This window comes from Apaloderma vittatum, unplaced genomic scaffold (genome assembly GCF_000703405.1).
Source record: "Apaloderma vittatum isolate BGI_N311 unplaced genomic scaffold, ASM70340v1 scaffold10893, whole genome shotgun sequence".
Classification (NCBI taxonomy): Eukaryota; Metazoa; Chordata; class Aves; order Trogoniformes; family Trogonidae; genus Apaloderma; species Apaloderma vittatum.
Window position 1 is genome coordinate 84,047 of NW_009707543.1, and position 20,028 is coordinate 104,074.

The 20,028-nt window shown below is 43.6% G+C and overlaps 1 non-coding gene across 1 annotated transcript; it reads left to right on the top strand.

Moving 5' to 3' along the window:
• Positions 1–9,493: 9,493 nt before the first annotated feature.
• Positions 9,494–9,568, top strand: TRNAI-GAU. The gene has a single exon. It is a non-coding gene; the product is annotated as a tRNA-Ile (tRNA).
• The last annotated feature ends 10,460 nt before the right edge of the window (positions 9,569–20,028 follow it).

The window sequence follows — 20,028 nt, forward strand, 5'->3', positions numbered from 1 at the left end:
ATATTATGCACGCACAATAAGCAGAGTTGATGTGGTTATTCCCTACCTGTTTCTTTCCGAAGGATAGAATATGAACTATCTCACCCCTCGGAGAACAATAGTAAGATAATGTTTTCACACTGTTAGTCAGATGTTAAAATGCCAATGGACTTTTTCTTTTCTCTGGTAATATAAATCTAGAAACAACAATCAAACAGAAAGGTAACACCTCGTATACTGCTCAAAGAGTTTTCTTTCAGTTCTGGATACTTTGCTACAGCTGAAAGCTGCAGCCACTGTATATTTCTTTCCATGAAGTCCTAGTTCTCCTAAGGAAATCTGTACCTCTCTACTTCTTCCTCTGGCTTGTTTGTACCTGAAGTTTCTGATTTGACAGCGTTTTCCATCTTCACAAATTACCTATAAATATTCCAAGAGAAAAGCTTAGGTTTGGATACATTAAAAAGCAGATAATCTCTATGGTCTCAGGAAGAGGGAGACAAAATATCCCACAGATAAAAACCGTGGCACATATCCATATGGATGGATGCATGCTTTGAGAAACCACAATTATACGCACCATGTTCAATACTCTTTAGTTTTAAGAGACAGTTTATTCAAACTCACCTGCTAGAATTTGGCAAAATGTTATATCTTTGCTGGTCAGACTACATCAAGTAAATCTGTGGTGCCAGATTAATTGTTCATTTGGAGAAAATGCATATTCTGCCTGTGCTGCTGGGATGTAGAGGGCTGACACAAATTGAGATCATACTGCTCAAGGACTAAAGAATTAATGGAAAACTCAAAAGCAATTTTTTTCACCACTGATTTCAGGGAGGCAAGGTTTAAAACAGCCATGTCACAGGTTTAGGAGGTAAAGGGCAACCAAACAGCTCTGTTTGAGCTGTGCTGGCCTGCTGGTAAGGAGGATGGGCAGACGGTGTGGAGGGAGTGAATTGACAGTGACTGTTGGGAGCAACAATACGGACATCACTGAGGCTGCCCAGGTACGAGAAGAAGTTCAGGTCCTTGGGGTTCCCTTACTGTTTTAGTTCTGAAGCAGCAGGACAGGGAAGGCTTTGGAGAAGCAATATCTGGTAGTGTTTGATCCCTTCCTCTACAGGAAACTGCAAGTTCTGCCCCTGGCTGCAGGGTAATGTGGAGGAGTTTTAACACAATAAAAACAATTCCCCTTTTCTGCACAGAGAGGCACACGTGGCTAGAAAACAAGTATGGTCACGGGTGGACTGTCCCTCCCAGGAATTCCCTTTTCAGGGACTTCTCTACAAGGACCAGAAACCTTCAGGCTTGCTTAGGGGAGGAAAATAGATGAAACCTCTTTCAACAAGCTGCTCATTTATATGAAGTCTATCCTGCTGCATGCTCTTGGGTGTCCTGTCGACTCGGGTTTATCTCCCTGGCTCCAGTTCAGCTCTGCTGAGCTGGGGTTGAAGTGTTTGGCAGAGCTCGTAGCCTAGTGTTCCCCGGGCTCCCCAGCCACGTGTGGCACTGAGGGGCTCTGACTTGTTCTCCCATCTCTCTGCTTGTGACTCTTGTGCCTGGATTTCCTCAGGAGCCTCCAGAAGCTGCTTCTGCTCCTGGGAAGCTGGGCCTGTCCCACAGCCTGTGCCGCCCTGTATTTTGTCTCCCTAAAACCACTGCTCTACTGGAAACCGAAAGTTCCCCCATAGTCCCTCAGGGATCCTTATTTACTTTTATGGTCTTTAAAAGACCTTTGCATGGATTTGTAATCATTCTACGTGTATACCGAGAAACACTAACATAACTGGTAATTAATTTGTTTTAATTGTTTTTATATAATCCCCGCGAGCGACCTCATGTTTTGTTTTGCATCTGTTATGTTTCTGACTCAAATTTTAATGCCTTAATGGGAACAGTGCCAACTGCTGTTACACTGAGCTATGAGCAATCTCCTGGCACACTTCCAGTCCTTTATTGTGGAACTAACTATACAGCACTGTAATTTAACTAGCAAAATGTGGCAAATCACTATTATTAATAACAATAAATCTATTTTTGCAGGTTGACAGCATTAAAATAACAAATTACTCTGTAAAGAAAGCTGGTAATTTTGGGTGCTTTCCACTGCGATCATTGCAGAAGTGTAATATCCATTATTAAGAGCCTTTTGGTGTCTCATGAAGGAGCTGTTTGCACATGACAATGCATCATGATACTTACTATGGGGGAGGATATGGAGGCCTTGACCATGGCTCTTTCAGTAATTCATCATTTTAATTTAAATGTTAATGGCAAGATGGGGGCAGGTTAGAGAAAATTGTCTGCTGCCTCTTCTTCCCATCCCCCCCCTTTTTTAATAATCCTGTCTCATCCAATTAGTCAAATCTTAATGCTCAAGATCTTAATTTCTCCTCCCCTCTTCTCTCCACTCTCTGTTGGTGTCTTCATTCTTGAATCTGCAATGCCCTGCAGAGTGCAAGTCCCCCGAGGTTTAGCCAAGTACTTGATTTGTGCAAGGCTTCAACCATGACAGCAATGCCCACCAGACACTCATATTTTTAAAAGAGTTAGCAGCTGAACTCCTACAGACCACCACTGGATTGCAACAGCTCAGTCATTGCAAAAAGACCAAGACAAAATCACATGTTTAAGATTAATTTCAGGCCAAAGTTCCTGATGGACTTCACATACTCATCCTGGAGGTTTTCCTGAAGGTCTTGAAGTCATCCACATCCAGCCCTATCTGGTCCTCATCATTAGCAGCTCAACTCCTACAGACCGCCACTGGATTGCAACAGCCCAGTCATTGCAGAAAGACCAAGCCAAAAATCACATGTTTAAGATTACTTTCAGGCCAAAGTTCCTGATGGACTTCACATACTCATCCTGGAGGTTTTCCTGAAGGTCTTGAAGTCATCCACATCCAGCCCTATCTGGTCCTCATCAAGGGAAACCTCAGCAGTAATCCTAGTTCTGTGTCACCCTTATATGAGGCAACCCAAATTTTCTGCAGCCTGACTGAAGCAAGCCACATCAACCCTTTTGCATTCGAGCAGCTGTACCAAGGGCTGATCGCGAGGGGAGTGAAGCGTGCGTGCCAGCAGCTCGGCGTCAGAGTGGGGAGCTGTGGGTGGTGAGAGGGAGGTAATTGAGGTTGTGATAGGGAACTGGTGACTGTATGGGAGTTGGGGCTTGACTGACTGAACTGCTTATTTCCTTTGTTTCCATGCTTTGCGTTGGCGGGATAGGCATTCTAGGGAGCTTAAACAGGAGTTAAAATATTATGGAAAGGAGAATACTGGCATATCTGCCTCATTTCAAGCACCGAAATGTTCTTGTATAGTCTATTTGTAAAGTTACTGTTTGTCTAAGAATTTATAATATACCCAAGGGGTTTACTCACTTTCTGGTTGCTATTTCAGGGCAGTCCTTATCCAAACACACTGCAGGTAATGGAGAGGGTATTACTGGCCCTCAGCCCTTTTTCTCCTTCGTAGTGTGGTCAGAAAGTTTCAAGGTATCATTTATGAAGGGAGAATGTGAGATAGGAGTGTCTGTTGCTGCAGTTTGTGCAAACTGATGAATGCGCTCCCTTGCTCTTTGGAAGCTCTCCCAGCCTAAGTGGGTGGGTGTTGGTCTGAGCAAGGGTTGGAGTTGGAACCTGCAGAGCGTCTTCTGCAATCTGTCATCTGCTGTCACCTACTTACCAGCTGATGCCAATAAACTCCTCTGCAACTTCAGCATGGGTTCCTGTTAGTGACTCACAGCTCTTCAAAATATAGCCTCAGGAAGAACAGCATATGCTTGGAAGACTGTTGAGAAGAAAGGGAGCGAGGTGGCGAGGTCAGAAAGAGTAAATATGTGATGTGGAGATAACTGGATGGAGAAGAATAGTGAGGGAATGGAAAGAAAAATATTTGTGGGGAATTAAAAAGGCTCATGCAGAGATTGCCGGTTGGTAAAACTATCAGAAAGGTCAGGCACTGGGAATCAGCGAAGCAACTACGGTCCAGAACTGGATCACCATGCATTTGTCTCTGCACTAATCTCAGTGTACGTGAAGTCAGATAGGGTGCTAGAAGGTCTGTTGGGTGAGCAGGAGGAGACTGGTACGGCTTGCTAAATGGTGTTTGCACAGAGAAGTAGTTGGTGAGAAGAAGGAGCTGAGACACCTGCCAGTCTGCTTGCTGGTGCAGCTGGAGAGGTTGCCATGGGGTGGTTGCAGTGGGCAGCCGTGTTCCCAGTTTAGCTCCCTGCATGCAGAAAGTGGCTTAGAACTGTTGCAGCAGGGCACTGCTAGTGGTTCCATCAGTGGTTTCCTTCATTTTCTAGTTCCAATTTTGCAGGGAGAATTAGGAAGGGGAGAGGGTGGGAATCACTTTGACTCTTTGTGCTCATTAAAGATGGAGGAGATAAATTTCCTCACCCTGCTGGCTTGCAGCTGGCCAGAGCCTGCCTGGAAACCCACGTCCAGGTCGGCATCTGGGTGGTGGCTCTCAAGCTCCCCTTACAGAGCCTGAGCTTGCAGGCTTCTCTTGCGGTTGCTCCAAGTGCTTAGTCAGTTTTCTTAGAGATTAAAGTACGTCCTAGGTAGCTGAGTGGACTCCACAGGGTTTAATCCAGGGCTGTCTGCAGTGAAGATACCAACCATACCATACGGAGCTGTTTAGAGAGATGCAGCCCCTTGTGAGCACTAATGGTCAAATACGGCTTTGAGCTGTTATCCAGCCTAATCTGCCGATCAGACTGTGATAATTCAAGCTTAGCAAGTTCTGACACCAGCTGCTGCTCTCCCAGACAAGTGCCTGGAGCTCCAAGGAGCAGCACTGTTGATGGGTTTCTGAAGGAGTGCATGGGCCCCAATTCTTAACAAAACTAATTTTTAAAAATCTGAGTTTATTCTCTATTTTTGTTCTTTGCATCCCACTCTTTGCTTTCAGCCAAAGATCCTATGGCACTTGACAAACAAGATGGAAGTGCTTGACCCTTCTAAGTGACTTCATCCTGTTGATTTGCAAAGCAGCCAAATCCTCAGTCAGGCATGGCGCAAAGGGTGGTGACGTCCCCAAGCCTTGCTCCACCATTGGAGTGTCTGCTTTGGAGCATGTCACAGATTTGCTAATCTCAGTCATGACAATTTTACGGCATGTGTTTGCAGCAAGAGTCCAGTTTTGGTGATCTGCTTGGTGTTTTTCTGTTTTATTCCTTTTGGCCTGTCCCTGCCATTCAAAGGCAACACAAGGCATGGGCAGAATAGGCAGATGTCTTGGTAGGCAGACTGCAAGGGGGCTGCAAAGGCACCTTTTTTATAAAGTCTGGAAAAGTATCAGGCAGAAGCATGTACATGAGTAAGCCTGTACTGGGAGACCTATTTTTCTTCACTTAGGTCACCCGCTATATGAATTCCAGTTTCCCACCAAGCGCCTCACACTGTATGAATAATATTCTGCAGCTATGTGTATGTTTTCCGTGGAGACAGGTGTAGTTATTGACATCAGATCTTGTTTTTTTTGTTCTTGGCTTCTACAGATGTGGATAATGAATTTATAGCCTCACTCTCCAGCAAAGCTTCAACTTCTGAGAAGCAAGTTCATGCAAGGAATAGGCCATATACTTGATGAGAGCTCTGCTGTCTGCAGGAGAACATGGTTCATTTAGATCAGAAGGTATTTCTGCCATTTTCTTATTTGAAATTCTGATCTCTGCTGGCATAAAGATATAGAGGAAATGTGCATTGCTGCAAAACTGCATGGAACAGAAAGTTGGCAAGTCAGCAGTGGTGTAATTTATATCTCCACAAGACTGTTTCGCAGTGATTAATCTAAAAAAAATAAATGAAGAGTTTCTCTTATCTTAAAAGGCAGAGGCCAGTAGTATTGGAAATGGAAGGCTTTGGCTTCTGTGACCAGAACTATTATCTATAAATTAGCAACTGGTGCTATTTGTGACACGATAACGAGATTTTAAAATACTGAACCAAAAATGCAGACTACCTGGAGCTGTTTCCATGTGCTAAGAGCTCCATTCTTAAAGATCTTCATTGCTTAATCTGCAGCAGGACTTGGAAGCAAGATTGTGTATTTTGGGACCATGATGGCCCTCAGATCTCCGTTGTGCAAAATAAGAGGGTCTTTGACATCATCCATGAGATCTTTGCATGGCCAGGCACTGCGCGTGCTGCCCCGTCACTAACAGCAGGCTGAAGGTGGGAGCTGGCAACCAGAGCTCTGCTTTTTCTGTGAGGTTTTCTTCTTCCTTGTTAACTTTATTTTCTATTGCAAGTGACTAAAACAAAGAAACACTATGAAAATTGTCCTTTTTAACTTTAAAACTGCTCTGTAAGTGCAGGACATGGTCATAAAGTGACTGTTAGACTTGAAATTACCTGTTGGAGAGAGAGCAACAATGTGTGGTGGGAAAACTGAACTGCCATCCCGTACTTTGGGATGAGGCAGGCTACCTGGAGGAGTGTGATAGCAATATAAGTGATTAAAGTCTGGTTTCTTTCATCTATAGGTACCTGAATAACTTTCCCTTAGTTTAAATTGGGTCACAAAAGAACATCACCTTTGATCTATAATGGGACTTTCCAATCAGTGAGGCCTGAGCTCAAAAAATGAAAAGCAGTTTACATTGATGAGACCAATAGAAAGATATATGAGTCCTTAGGAACAACCTGCTCCAGCACTGTTGGGAGACAAAAGTGGAGGTGGATCTTTGGCAGCAAGAAGTAGCTGAGGGTCAGAGACCTGAGGTGCGTCACCCAAGCGCAGGGAAAGGCACCACTGGGGTGGTTCAAGCCCATGACCCTCCTTCTGGGTCTAAACCATTAGCGAGGGTCTTGACCAGTCCCTAATTTGAATGGTCAGAGTGATTTTGGGTGGGTACAATGACTGTTTTGTGAGTGTGGCAGAGAGCAGGGTGGGGGCGGAACACTGAGTGGGTGCATTTACTGGTCCTCTGTTCATAAGGGGATTCATGCAGAACCACAACAGGAAAAAAATATCTTCTTTCTGCAGATACTGACAATATATTTGCTTTATTTAAAAACATCTAAGGACCTCAAGAGTGTGGTTTATTTTATTGGCTGGTTAATATCTAGAGGATATTCCTTATCAGGTTTGACAGGTCAACTTCTTGGCCTAAATTACTTAACAGCATTTCTTTTAACGCTGAATTCCCGGCTTTTGTTGGTCTGTCTCCTAGCCAGAGTGTTATCTCGCGTATGGAATTTGATTTATTTCTCTGCTGGCATGTCCAGAAGAATCTGTGTAAAGAAAACAAACTTCATGTCCCCTTCACAGGAGATCTTGGCTGCTATTTCTCTACCCACTAAAAGCTTTATCACTCAGGCTTGTTATTACCATACTAAACGGAACACTTCAGAGCTTAGCGGCTTAACAAGATAAAAACATGCTTTGTGGTTAATGTGGTTACCGTAGGCATGCACATGGGGCCGGCGAGGAGAGCTGCTCACTTCCTGCTGCTGCAGCTGTGGATCAGCAGAAAAAAAACTTTGCTTGATAAAGCCTGCGAACACAGGCAATTCAAGATACAGTTTAGCTTTATCAGGGCAACGTGCTGAAGACTGACCTATCCCTTTCCCCCTGCCACCCTGCCCTGCAATTTGTATCCAAACCAGATTTGCTGTCTGCCGGATCTCTTGCTGTAATTTTTTCTCTAGTCAAGTGCTATTGAGTGCAAAGATGTTTTCCAGTTCAAAGGGACAGACTGGGATTCCCCTGTTGACACTATGTCTTGAAAATAATCCAGAAGGCTTTTTTTTAACCCTGTAATGAGTATCTTGTGTCATATGAATTGTGCAAATTTAGGAAAATTCTTTCCTCTGTAGCACTCTTTTGGAAATTTGTGACTTTGGGTACACAATCAAGGCAGATGTCTGGATTCTCAGCTGCTAGAACTTCACCAGAACTTGATTTCTGGTGTTTCCTCCTGCCAGAGATCCAGGTTTGACACCTCAGGGTAACATAAAAGCACACACCTTCTCCAGAAGTATTTCTGAAGAAGTAAATTTGCAAGCATAGCTCTAGGATCCATTTCACAGGCTTTCCCAGAATTCCTCAATGTATCTTGGTTTAATTTAAAGCATGAAATACAATAATTAGACAAACCTGCAGAAGATGCCCAAAGGCAGGTTTCTATCGTAAGCCCCCAAAGCAGGACGCATTATTGTTTGTCTCTTCTGATGCTGGTTGATTCAATGTTCAGGAGAGATCTGATTGTTACGAGAGCATAGTCAGTCCTTTTTTCTCCTTCCCAAAACTTCCTGGGCCTGGCTCCCTCGTGAGACCTTTTTCAACCTTCCCTGTCTGTTTTTTATTGTTGCTGTTAATATTCTACTTTATTGCTTCCTTTCTCGGACCTACATTTTGTTCTTCTCTTTTGTTTTTCTTTTTTATGCTGAAGGATGAGCTGTCCTCCCACAGTGCAAGCAAATTTACTATCCCAAGGCTCTTTGCTTAGACAAGGCAGACATTTTTAATCAAAGATTTTGTAAGCAAAAAGAATAGCCGTCTTCCAGAACGTTGCTAACAAGGACATTTTTGTGGTTGTCATTGCGTACTAGCTTCCTATTGACTGGAATTGCTGTGAGCTGAAGGATGGCCCAGACTGTTCAGGGGTTGCATGGCATTGCTCTTCTGCTCTTTGCATCCCTTCTCATCCTGGATGTGGGGCAAACGAATAACGAGCATCAGAACGAGGGGAGTGGCGAATGTATCGTGTCACATTGTACAGTCACCTCCTATCTGTGCTCTGCACGTCATATCACTTCAGCCTGAGATACCAGTAGCTTCTCCTACCAGCTCTTGTATCTTAATACTGTGTTGCTTCTGCTCAAGCTAGCAGTTAGTTAAATAGTACACAGATGTGTATGTTTAAGCATATGAATTAGTATTTAGAGCTATAGTTCAGTTTGTCGTGGAGTATATTTTTCATGCACACAGCATGCAATAAAAAAGCAGCTTCCATAGCATCGTTCCATCCCAATGATTATGGCAATCTTTCACTCACCAAATGCTTAAGCTCACTCCTAAAGGTTCCAGTGAGAAAGGAATAATAACCAATTAACAAATATTATTGACACTTACAGATAAGGCAATATGTGTGCTCAGAGCATCAGGAGCAGGTGTTGCAAGTAGGGGAAAGGAATATTGATGAGCAACCTCTTGAATCTTGTGCCTTGTGACCTGACTAGGAACTTTGACTAAGAATTTATGAGTGCAGCCATTAATTATCTGTTAGCGCTTTAGATGGTACTTCCTTATATAAATCATTTGTAGAGTGCATTCAAGTGTTTCATCATAACTCCCGTGCAGTGCTGTGATCCTTCTCAGCCTCTTTGCATGCCGTGTGTACCTATTGGGCTGGCTCAAACTCTGTGCAGCGTGACCAGACATACAGCCTAGTCCCTTGGAGGGTTACGGGACAGCATCGTACCACATGTGAGATCTTTGTAATCATTCTGCATGTTACAGGCCAAACTGCCTTTCTGCTCACTCAGAGATAGGGGCCGGTTAGCTCAGTCGGTTAGAGCATGGTGCTGATAACACCAAGGTCACGGGTTCAATCCCCGTTTGGTCCCCATGTGTTGCCTGATCTAGATCAGACGAAGCCCTGCACACGCAAGGGAGGTTGGATTAAACGATCTCTAAGGTCCCTTCCAGCCTAGGCCATTCTATGACATACAACTGGTGTGTTTAGAGCTTTGGAAACCTAAAAAGACTATATGATATGTTATGAAGACAGACATCTGCCTGGGTAATCACAAGCCAGTTTGAGAGGAAGTGCCGAGTCTAATTCTGGTGCCCAGTCTAATTCTGTCAGGTCCATACAGCACCCATTCCTTCCTTGGGAGGTTGACGAGGCAATGGTGAAGAGCTGATGGTCCTCAAACCTGCAAATAACCCTTTCCCAGTATTGTCATCATGGTCACTCACAGCTCTGCAGATCCATTCCTGGCCCGATGGCATCGCACACGAGGAGTGGGGATTCACATGCTTTGCTACTGGCTTCAAAATTCGCCTTCACAGAGAAGTCCTGCCAGGGACATGCTCATCACATCAGTGTTTCCAGTTCATACGTTATGCAAATTGTTTGCACAGTGAAATGCAAAACAAGCTGAACACATTTGAATTCTGTGCAAAGTGTATACTTTGCATTACCTATACTGATTGCAGTATAAGTATACTTACAAGAGTATACTTACTCTTAAATAAGTATAGAGTGTAAATTTTAGTAAGTTGTAATACAAAGCAGTTTACTCACAATATTTATGTAAGTCTCATATTTTGTAAGCATTTGACCTTCAGAGTAATTAATTATTATTATTTTTGCTGTTAATTTTAGCTTTAGGCACATTTTGATATATATCCAGTGAAATTTGTTTCACTGATTGAAAATACAGAGGTGGACTCTGCCTGCATTTAGCTGCAGAAAAGTTGTTTTGACATCTGTGGAATCTCTTCTTGCAAAGAATGTGACTCAGGAGGCAGACATTACCCGCTGTTCACGCTGAGTAGCATCTCAGTTAAGCGTAGAGAAGAGTGGACTTTGGTAAAACACTGACCGATATTCCAAGGGTTGAACTTCAATTATCAAACCTACATTTGAGACTTCAGCTACCTCTCTTGTGCTTAGCTAAAGTTGTTTGTGTGTCTCAAGGTGCAACCAGCTGTTAGGCTGAACTTGAGTTTGACTGTAAGTTTTGTGATTGATCTGAGTCCACCTCCAGCTCTCGTCTCGCTGCCCAGGGAAGGAGCACTTGAGGAGCCACTCAAGGCATCATTTTCCTCTGTGCTTTGCTCCCAGACCACTTCGAGCCTCAAGGAGCTCATGCAGGGCTTTGCATTCTGTGTAGAAGTGCCCTGGTGGGGTGTCAAAAAAGAGGGTTTTAGTCAGAATACAAATATTTAATGAAATAGATATCTCAGGGCAGGGGAAAATATAATAATACAGTGAAAAAATAATAATAAAGTGAAATAATTGCTATCTCTGGAAATTTCAATTATTAGTCAAAATATCCTGAAATCAAAACCTTACTGACATTCAGCCTCAATTATATAAAAACCACTAGGGATATGGAATATGTTCATATAAATGAGGTCTCTGATAACTGAGGGAATTTTCAATGTACTTAATGGATGTCAAGAGACTTGACCCTGTTTTGAATACCAGGGAGTTCAGGATAATTGAAGTTTCGATAATTTAGGTTGAACTGTAGAATTTAGCAAATTAAGATAACGTTGAGAGTGTGAGTTAATTTTAGTTCTGACAAATGAATCCAGTTTACCTAGTTTAGAGACTAAAGCCAGCAGCCACCAGCCGTGGTTACCCCAGGCATCACATACAACCTCATTAACGCTCTCCTGCCCAGCCTCTGGAAGGATCCGTACGCAGAGATGAAGGGAGATTTAATTTCTCCAGGTTGCCCATAGCACATGCTGTCAGGTTTTTTGGTTGGTACGAGGGTGACTTCAGGGATGAGGATTTGTGTCTGCTTGGAAGTGAGCAGTGAGGGGTGAATGCTGGCAGCACAGCAAGCTGCGCGGTGGCTGTTGATGACAATGATGTGGCTGACGAGAGACGGATGCAAGGCAGAAGAGTGTCTTTCTCCCAAGACTGCAGTTCCCAGGGCTGTTTGATGTCCCCAGTGCACACGTGTTCATCCTCCTCTCCTCTCTACCCTCCTCCCTCAACACACGTACTTTAAATGAATATTTTAATGTATTCCTAGATTTGCAGGAAGGGCGAGGAATAAATTAAAATGAATTACCAGTACAGTGGTTTAAGGGTATAAGAAATGTAAGGTTTCCAGTCCTGCTTTAAGTTAGCTGACGGCAGTTACAAAATCTGACAGGCTCACGAAAATGTCTTTATCTGACAGTTCTGAACAGACTTCTTGTCTGGAAGTTTGTTTGTTTTCTTCTGTCTAGTCATAATGAGAAGCCATACCTCCCTCTCCTTAACACCTTGGTTTGAGTACTAGACCCTAAACTATTTCAAGAGAGAAGTACCAAGGAGTGGGAGAGATGTCCTGGCAGTGACAGTCCAGGGGACTCCTGGGAGCTGTTATCTTTTTTTCTGCTGAGCTGCAGCTCTTGGGCAGGACAGTTGATATCAGCAGGACTTTGCTTCTAAACTTTTTAGCAATCTGGGTCTCGGTGTGTCTTCAACTGTAATGCTGAGGTATTAATTCTTTACTGGCTCTGGAGGGAAAAATTAGATAATATGGCACATAGGGTGAACATAAATGTGGATTATGTGAGGGGCAATGGAGGAATTCTTGACTGAGACATACATTAAATATTTGGCCAGTATGTTGTCTGTATCACAAAATCTCCTTCTCATCTTTCAAAAATATGTTCTCATTCTTAATGTAAGCCCTTTTGGCAGTAGGAGGGTAGCGACAACGTGGTAACCAGTGAAGGCATTCTTCGTGAACATTTTAACTTGACGCAGGCTCCGTCTGTCTGAAAGAGGGTTTATCAGAAAGCATAACTGCTACATAACAGCAGTGGAAGGATGCAAGAGGCGAGTAGACTGTGTTAGTTTTATTACACCAGCAGCTGGAAACTCCAGACCACCCTTGGGACTCCACTGGGCTGGGCTTTGTATAATCCACTACTTTCTAAATAGCCAAGTTAAAAATCAATGGAAAAAATTACAGGATTGTCCTCTTTTACGGAGGGGAATGGAAGCATGGTGGTGTCAAGTGCCATATATAAGGTTAATAAAAAAGTATAAAGAAAATTAACCTCCCCAGCTCTTGTCTAGGGTCCTAAACATGTAATTGATAGGAAAGCAGTGTGTATCAAAGCACAGAGGGGAAACACGAGGGGTAGTTTAGACCAAATGTCCAAGGGGACTGTTTTAGGGAAGAATGTTAGAAATAAAAACAGTATTAATCTGCAGGTGTGTGAGAGCTGGAAAGATTCTCACCCTTAGAGTTTTGTTAGAGATAGCTTTCCTTGCAAACATCACCAAAAAAGGAGACAACAATGCCAGCTATTTTCCACAGTAAAATTACCATATAGAGAACCACGGGGAAAATGCCTGAGACCGCGAATTGTAAACAAGACGAGCCACTGGCAGACATAAAAACCGATGTTTTTTTTAAAGTGTGTGTTAAAACCAACTTTGTTTACTTAATTGCAATAGAACATTGTATTTTCCTTAAGAGAAAATTGAGAAAACCTGGAGGGTGATTCTGTGGTTTGCAATAAACAAACACAAATGTGAAATCGAACACTGCCCAAATTACAAAAGCTAAGTACATGAAATGCCCCCAGTGCAAACTTGTCACTCAAGTGCCAACTGTCAAGAGTTGGCTACTTTTCATAAAGCTTAGTTTTAGCCTTTATCTTAATGTCAGTGCTTTGTTATGATTGACCTTCTTCTGGCTGGAAGCCCACTTCAGCTAAACAATACTATTCTGTTCTGAAGAGGGCGAATAGAGAGAGCATTGTTACTTGGTAAAATGTCTTTGGACTGCATCCCAGATGGAAAGGAAGTGGTGTAATTACTGGGCTCAGCACAGAGCACTGTAGGGGCATGTGAGGCAACCGGTCTGCAGTGAATGAGGAGCAATCCTACACCTCTGCTGACTGAGAGACTCTATTCGCCGAGCCATTTTCATATTACTGTTTTATTTGTTCTGCTTAAGCAAAACAACTGCACTTGACCACTGTAAATCAAACAATTCAAGCCAGATTCCCTAAGCAAACAAAGGAAAAAACTTAAAAGAGCCTGCTCAGCTCACAGTGGCTCTTCAGCAATGGCGAACGCAGGCAAACTGAGCTGGCTTTGTTTCTTCTTTACCTGTAGAAGGTAAGCCATATTCTGTTTCAAATCCCCCAAAATTGCAACTCCATTAAAGGTAGCCTCTGCTATGAAATTTGTCTGATCCCAATGATAGGACCTTTGTTTCTGAGCTTGTCACAAAGTAGCATATAAATAAATGTCATTTTAACACATGCATTTATTATGATATGCATTTTCCTAAACACTATTTTTATAAAATAGCATAGGAAGCACATTCATTACAAAGCTTTACCATATTGTGATGAGAGACTTCTCTTTTAAATGGAAAATGAACTCAGTTACACTATTGTGATTCAGTTCTATCTTAAAAGGATCTCAACAGAGAAGTGGGGAAGGTGAATTATTTCAGATGCTCTATCTGCCCATTGTGAGAGACACTTTTTGCCATCTACAGCTCAATCTTAATAGAAACGGGTGAAAGACATATGAGGAATTGTTATTGCCGTCTTACAGAGAAGGAACATAGACACACTCACAGCCACTTGGGAGGCTCGACATAACCAGGAACTGAATGCAGGCTCGTGAGTTGCAGTCTGGGTGTTTTCCTCCTCAGGAAAAGCTCCATTTTGCACAAAGGCTGCTCTATGCTGAGTGCCATCCAAAAATATGACACGGGTGAAGTCCCCATCCCAGCAGACCCATGTCCCACTCTGGACAGAAGACTGCAAAGCCCTCCCTGTGGGCTTAATTTTAGTTCAGAGGCTCTGCCTCATGATATAAGCCATAGGAAATGAAGTGCAGCATGTTCAGGACTAATCTAAATATGTGGGGAGGTTAGTAAATACATCCTAAACCATGCATTTACCTTGCTAGTCCTATGGGGCTTGATTCAGTCAAAGAGCTAAATCAGGTGCTTCTCTGTAGCTGTATACACAGAGTTTTTTGGTATTTTAGTTAGCATTTTTGCTGCTGTCTTGTACCAGCCCCTGTGATGTCTTGCATTGCTGTGCTTGGTGTGGCTGATGGATTGGGTAGTTCTGTTCACCATATGCACTAAAATTTATTCTACATTAACACCAGGGTCTAGCTATCCGTCAGAAATATTTAAAAGATAGTTTGTAACCCTTGCCTGACTCTGGCATTGAGTGCATCCCCTGACTCCATAACTTACTAGTTTCTGGCTCTAAACATACAGCAAACCCTGGAGGGGCTTTGCCATATTTTTATGCACTCTTCCTTAATAGCTCCTTGATCTTTAAGCCAAGTACAGCCTGCATGGATTAACTCCACAGAGGATGTGACACAGTTGGAAAGAGCTTCCCAAGCAAAAAAAGGCTGCAAAAGAGTTGAGATCTAGTGAACACCCACAGTCCTTCTCAGGAAAAAAAGCCAAACTGGTCATAATTTAAATTGGGAGAAAGAGACTTAGCCTTGCCTGCGAGGTGTGACACATCTCTTCTTTTTTTTTATGCTGAATCATAAGTTTTTGAAGAAGTTTCTTGTCTAAATAAAAAGATCCCTGGGCCCCCTTTGTTTTTCATGCAACTTTATTCTCTAGAAGTAACACAGAAAAACGGGAAGTGCCATATTTTCAATGGATGCTTTGTTTCAATGTGAAAGAGGCAGCTCCAGCAATTTTCTGGATCCCTGATGTGTTTTTGAATGGTGTCCAAAGTTTGGGTCAAGATAGACAGGAAGCCAGCCAGGTGGGGATGTTTCTGTATTTTTGAAATCAAATTGCTTCCCATGCTATAAGGAGTTTTAGACTCTGGAGACCCCAGCTGTACTGGAGTCAGAGCTTTTAATTCCTGTAATGCTGATAGATCTACCAGCCACTGTGTCCAAGTACATGTTCTTGCCTGGTGGAGCAGACAGTGGTACCCTGCATGGTCAGATGGGTGTTCACTCCTGGAAAACTTCTGTGACGACGTATGTGTGGTCCACCAGGAGTGAAAGGTTTGGTGCCATATGTAGAAAGATGTATGTTTTCATACACATGGTGATTATTTGAGATAATCACTGGTTTGGTGCTTAGCTTTCCTCAGGGACCATTTTTTTCCTGAGATCTGGTGTTTTTTAAAGGCCTGTGTACTTAGACAGAGGAGCTTGGAACTCAGCCATGGTGATCAAAATTAAATGAAAAAAAGATACAGGTTTTTCAGATTTTTTTTTTTTTTAGGATATACATTTCACTGTAACAGTTTCACAGAGATCATAACTGATGTGCATAGAGGCATTTTAGTGAGGATGCATTCTGCCAGCGTGGTTGTCTTTTATTGCTGGTGGAATTATTATTAGATTAGTGAGAGGATTGCAGCTGAGGGAGGGGGGAGTTCCACGGGAGCTGGAATTTGGATAGGTCTGAAGGAGACAACTCATTGCTTGAATTGCTCCTGGTAATGAAATTGCTTTTGACTAGAGCCTCTGGCCTCCAGGATGCTGATTATATCTGCCGCGCTCAGGTTGCTGTTGGATGAAGATGGGGAATTCAAAAGGCTCCATCTTAACTGTTTTTGCTTAGGCTGGAAGTTGATTTTACTCGAGCAACAACAACCAGAAAGGAAAGTACATTCCTAACGGCAGCATTCGGAGCACGGAATGTTTCTTCGGTGAACCCTGTCACCCAAAACGGAGATGAAATTGATTTCCAGAGCTTTGGAAGACCACCAGAATCTTGCTCCCTGACTGTGCCTTTGAGTGCTTTGAGCACCTGAAACAAGGGTGAATGCTCAGGGAAATGGCCCAGTGCTGCCCCGTCCCTCAGCAGGTGCTGGAGCCCTGGGAGCAGCAGTTTCCAGGTGTTCTCTTGGAGAGAGAGCCAGACACACATTTGGGTGACCTCCTCTGGCCCAGGGTACAGGATTTGCCATACATGTCACAGGCAGGGCAACGTCGTGCAGTTTAGGCAGGAAGCTGAAGGGTTGGGTCCAACATCTTGGAAAATATTCTCTTGCTAGCAAAATCTCATGCACAAAAAGGTGAGGTTTTCATTACTGACTCCTCTTTCTGCAGTGGCCCGTTACAAGCAGCTATTTTGAACAGAGAGGATTGGAGTGTGATTTTTTTTATTTTTTTTTCCCCTCCACCCTCTAACCTACTTTAACTAATTTTCAGGTTGCTGGCAATTGACATGCATTATTTATACTGCTGCAAACCTCGTATTTGGGATGAGAAATCCTACTGCCAGGCTTCCTGCTTCTAATAAGCATTCCTTTCACCGCGTTATCTCCTCGCACAGCCCAGGGCTCCTCTTGCCAGGGACCCAGCTGGTGTTTCTCGATGACTTTGTGGCGTGGGGAGCCTGGCTGGTGCAGCGATCCGCGAGTTCCTGCGATGCTCATCAGCGCAGAGACACGGGCTCCTGCACCGGCAGAAGGAGGGGGGTGAGGCAGAGGCAGAATCCACCGTGGGATTGAGTGACAGGAGTCCTGATTTTCCCTGACCTGCTGTCTTGTGTGGCTGCTCGAACCTGTGCAACCTGAATTTCAAACGCTTCCATCTTCCTTCCCCCGCCACCCAGGCTGGATGACAGGAGAAGGTGAAGCAGGAGGACAACCAGTGCAGCCCCTGGAACAAAATGCTTTGAGGTTCCTAAATCTGTCTCTCACACTGGATCAATTGCCAGGGTCTCTGCCTCCACCTCTTTTTGTTCATTTGGAAGATAACTCATTCCTTAACAGCTGAAATGGCTTCTGAGAAACCTCCCCTTTGAAAATTGTGCTCAAGGACACTGCTCTTCCACTGTTTGCACAGTCAAAAATATTCTGAGGAGGATTTTTTTTCCCCCCACTCCCTTTTATCTGAGGCAGCATAATAAAATACCTTAGATAAACAAATTTATTCTTGGAGGGATGTTTATTAAGCGCTGGCAATCCCTACGATAAATAATTTCTCTGGGAGGAAAAAAAAAAAAAAAGTATAAAGTAGGCCAAGGAAACGATTTGAGTGGAGGGGATAGCAGGGAGGGGAGGATGCTCGGATGCTCCCGCAGTGCCATCTGCAGGGGAGCCCGTGGAGGGGGGGAAATGTGGGGGCAGGATTTGGTCTCCCATCATTCGATGCCCATTTTCTGAGGGTTTGGGAAAAGCAGAGAGAGAGCACATGGCATGGGGCCCTGCTGTGGCAGAGGGTCCCAAAGTGCTTAGGCTATACCTCACCAGCTGGGTGAATGGTGCGAGAAAATCAAGCAATAACATGTGAGAATTACTGGTCTTTTCTGCTAGCTGAGAAACTGTAGATGGGTTTCAAGGCAGGAGGTGTGGGGGGAAACGGTTCATGGCAGTCTGAGACCGATATTTTTGTTTTCATTTTTTTCAGTGAAATGAAACCCACAAAACTTACATTTTGGACCAACCTGAAATGTCCCGTTAGATCCAAAATGAAACATTCTGTTTTGATTTGGGGTTCTTTAACTCCTGATTTTCCCCTTTCCTCTTAATTTAGGTGACTTTTAATGTGAGAAAAAACAAACTACTTCCAACTGAAAAGTCAGGAAGTTTCTTTTTTAAAATATTTAAGAGATACTGCGTAAGTGTATCTCAAACTCTTTTTTTTTTTACACTTCTCTCCTAGTGGCAACCTTCCACCCCTCACCCTCTTTGCTGCAGTGACAACCATTTGCCACGCTCATCTGCTGTTCAGTTAGATCTCTCTAAAACTCAGTTTCTCAGCAAATTTATTATCTGTCAAACCTCTAATCTCTTTTCTTGAATGAATACACCGTTTTACTGGCAAAGAGCCGAGTTACCAAGTGACATGTTCCAGATTACACTAAAAAATGTGTGGCAGTTCCCCTGAGACCTGATCCTCTGTCCTACCTTCCTGCAGCCCTTCTTCCCTTCAGAGCTGCAAACACCAGTGCCTCACCGAGCTGATGTGTAATAAAATAGAGCTGTCATGTAACTGGGCGGCACGAGGATGTGATGGTCCGATTGTGGGAGGAAATTGAATGAATTATTTCTTTTCTTTGAGGAGCTACTCTGGTAAATGATGTTCACTGCACAGCAGGTGTCAGCTCTGAAGGCTGGTTTGGCCACTGAACACAGCAGAGCTCCAGGGAAGTTTTGGAATGTGAGAGGTGAAGAAGATCTGTTCAGATTTACTCTTAATGACTGATTTTGGGGGATTCTCTGTTGGCTGAGGTGAGAGAAAGCTCGAAGAAGGTGTTTTTGCCTGTGCTCAAGAGGGATCGGTTACGTTTGATACAGAAGGTGTGAACTCCAAGAAGACTTATCCAAGTGTGGCAGCCTCAGGATATACTTTGTCTGTGCACTGCGGGATTTTTGAAGAGGCTTATGGAATACCAAAACCCCACTGAAGTTTATTCCTGCAGTAGGAGTAGGTCTTCCTGAAAGCAAATCTGATTTTACCTTCTCAGAGGTAGCTCTAAACCTTTGCACTGTATCTTTTGTAGGTGTGGGAAAGCCCACAGGCTGTTTCTGTTTGGGATGCTGCTTGAGTTACTCTTTGGCCATCTGTTAGCTCTGAAGTTTGTCAGTGACACCTTGCTTTCTAAGGAAGAGCCTGGATTTAACACCACACACACTAGGTCTGTCTGAAGAGCCACTGCAGGCAAGCGTGGATAGACAAGTTGTTCTGACTCTGGTTAAAACTACGCCTAAGCTTAAAGTACAAAAAGGAAGTGGTTTTGGCCAGAGGGAAAATCCATCTTTTCAAGGAAACAAGTTGAAATTAGAATGCTTGTAACTGAGAGAAACAGGGACATGGGCTGTGTTCTGATCAGGAGGTTTCAAATATAGCGCCGTTTGCTTTGTGCCAAGGGTCGCTGGGGGTTCCTGTAAGTCAGGCTGGGATGGATCCTCCATGAAGGTGAAATAACAGCGCCTGCTGCCAACTGCTGAGCGTACATCAGCTCAGGAGGTGGTTCAGGGTGCCTAAATGTTGCTGGTGATGCCAGTGCTCGTGTAAGAGGACTTTCCACCTCCATGCAGATGCGAAGCAATGAGAAAACTGTTATTGCTGCTGAGACATTGCAAGCAATCTCAATTCTGGGAGTGTTTTGAACTTTCAGGTATTGAGGTGGAGAGGGAAACGAGAGAATCAGAAAGGGGAAGAGATTAATTCTTGAAGCCTGTCTGCATTTTTTTACATAAATTCTGCTCTACATCCGGACATGTTAGGCACAGGCTACAAAAATCCCTGCTTCTGCTGTAGGCAGAGCAGAGGATAAATATATATGGATGAATAAACAAAGCAAGTAATCCAATCTCATTGCTGGTATTCAGTTCCTGCACTGTTGCTCTAGGCAACCAGCTTGAGTGG